This window comes from Carassius auratus, unplaced genomic scaffold (assembly GCF_003368295.1).
Source record: "Carassius auratus strain Wakin unplaced genomic scaffold, ASM336829v1 scaf_tig00217882, whole genome shotgun sequence".
NCBI classification, from domain to species: Eukaryota; Metazoa; Chordata; class Actinopteri; order Cypriniformes; family Cyprinidae; genus Carassius; species Carassius auratus.
Window position 1 is genome coordinate 1,396 of NW_020529289.1, and position 2,754 is coordinate 4,149.

General features: G+C 34.4%; 1 long non-coding RNA gene across 1 annotated transcript; it reads left to right on the forward strand.

The window, feature by feature from the left end:
• Positions 1 to 382: 382 nt before the first annotated feature.
• LOC113104002 (uncharacterized) lies at positions 383 to 1,926 on the forward strand. The gene is made up of 4 exons (XR_003291806.1): positions 383 to 642; positions 750 to 825; positions 1,093 to 1,176; positions 1,618 to 1,926. It is a non-coding gene; the product is annotated as an uncharacterized LOC113104002 (long non-coding RNA).
• The last annotated feature ends 828 nt before the right edge of the window (positions 1,927 to 2,754 follow it).

Consider the following 2,754-nt stretch of genomic DNA (forward strand, 5'->3'; position numbering starts at 1 on the left):
TTTTTCTTCATGATTATTTTACTTTCTTTTATGTAAAGCACTTTGAATTACCATTGTGTACGAAATGTGCTATATAAATAAACTTGCCTTGCCTTGCAAACGTGTCAGTCAAATATATAATGTTTGATTTTTATAAAAGTATGATTGTTGCATTATTAAATAGTTAATGTATCCCTCAAGACTTCTTAGTGTAAGCGTGTGTAAAACAGACTAGTATCTCAGTCTGTTACAGACATTACAAGCAATATGTTGCAGTCTTTCAACCGATCTTGTGTTGAGGTCTGAAGTTAGACACATGGTAAATGTGGTGGCACCCAACCAGGTGCATGACCAAATCTGGTAATTGTTGGTTATATTATTTTAGAAAACCTTTTTTTCATTATCTCTTCTTTTTATTATGTGTATTCTTTGTCAAAAACGTTGTCGGATATTGCATAAATGACATAAATTAAGGAGATTGCATTAATAAAACTGCATCTGCAAATTAAAACTCAATGGTCAATGTGTGGATGAACTGAAATCCCATGAGCTTTAATAGGACTATTCTCCATCACATAATTGTGTTGTTAAAAGCCAGGAATGACATGCTAACTGTCCATGCTAGAAGGCCTTCATCTTGCATTATCCAGCAGATTCATCAAGGTATGATGCTATGCTTCAGTTATGAATACAAAGCTTTTCAATCACTTTTCTCAGTTTTTAAGATTGCAAAGTTAAAACCCTTGTTCATCTTTAATTTCTGACCCCAGACTCTCAAGAGGATTTGAGAAGTGAACGAGGGTGTGCTTCAGTGGGTACATGATGTCAGACAGTGGGCTACTGAGGGTACGGTATTTTACACACAGTCATCGAAGTAGTTCACTATTGCAGTCTGCTAATCACGTGTAGAACTGAGAATCTGTGCCATGCATGAGAATTAACGAAGGACTTGTCTTCCTGTTTTGCTTGCTATAAACTTGTGGGCTTGTAACTCCACTGAGACTGTAAACACTGATTTGGGGCTGTAAATTATCTTAAAATTGGCATTGAAACTCTTTTAAGGCCGAGCCTGAAAGACATCATAATCATTTACTTGTATTATTGTTGCTTTAGGATTCTGTAGGTACCAGATGTGATGACCAACATAACCTTCAGAAATCAACTGAACAAATGTTTCTAGCCTTTATAATCAGACTGGTATGTTGACAACTCATCTAATATATTTGTTATTTGTATGACTTGCAGATGTGTCGTCTGGATTTTTTTGGAATTAACAAATTTTCAGGTCCTTAATTTTAAAATGTCTTCCTCTTAATTTTACAGATATTAAGCAACTGCATTTTAAATGTATTCTTTATTAGGACAAGTCATTTTGGGCACAAGGTCTTCATCAGGCCTACATCACTTGTGAGATGACTGAGGTATTTAAAGCTCTTAAACAGCTGAGTAGTTCTTGAAATAAAGAACAAGGGAGACAATCTTTAGTGTGTGGGGGTCTTCCTAACGTCTTATTCCTTAATAAGCTGACTTTTTACATTTGTTCACCCGACAGCAGGTTTTGGGAGGTACATACACTACTTCTGTTCAGAATGTACAGGTCAGATTTGTATTGTAGAGATGTTATTTATGTGATTTCAGAATCCAGCAACATCCTCACCAAGAAGAAGAGTTTGATGCGTACATGTCAAAAGTGTGTCTTGAAGAGGAAAGACTGATTGTGATGAGGAAGATGAGACAGCACTGCACCGAGCTCAGAAATCTGGCTGGGAACATCAGGACAATGACATCAGAAATGAACTTTTGTTACACCTTCTTGTGTGTGAAGCTTTTGGGGAGACCGGGTTCCTACCCAACCACTGTTATATGTCCTTTTTATGAACATAGTCTTTTGATTAATGTGTATTTTTTAATTTTATTTTTTCTAGGTCAGAATTTGAAAAAACGTGAAAAAAGGTGGCCAAAAAAAGTAAAAATTTCAACAAAGAAAAAAGAAAAAACAGGCAAATGGCTGGGCCTAGAGACTTGGAATTGTTTTTTTATAATTAGGGCTACAAAAGTCTCCATTAAGCACAAGTTAGTTTCAGGATTTTTATTTGTTTCTCGCATTACTTTGTCCTTTAGTGATTAAAAAGTCATGGATCAACTGAATGATCAGAGAATAAATCAAATAAATCACAGTATCATTACAGATATGAGGAGCCTTCAAATCAGCAACTGTTAAATATGGCAGGCTACTATATATTTAATTAAAGTAATTAAAACAAGTTTTATTACAAGTGTAACTGTAACGTGATTGCTAAGAATATAAATATAATCCTGCACATTACCTTGTTAATGGAAAGACATCTGTTTGCAGTAATCTTAGTAAAAGTGATCTACAGTAATAACAGTGTTATCTGAAGAGGAAGGGGATCCAGGGAAAGTCACAAACGCTATGCCATAATGACACAAGACACATATGTACAATATTTTATGAGCTCACTAACAACAGCTTTTAAAAACCTTTTTATTGGTATAAAGTGCACGGTGCAAATGGACAGACTTGAAAGTTATAATTATTTTAAATGATGGTATCATTATTTGACACTGATCAATAGTTTTATATACATTTGAAACATTTACTTGATTATTTCCCATGTCAAAAAGCTTTGTATAAAGATGTCGTAACAGGTTGTCAGTTAATTGCCAAGGCATTTCCAGAGTTTGATATAGATCCAATATGTACAAAATATGTGATAAATAAAGACAAGTTAAGGATCAGCCACTATGAATATG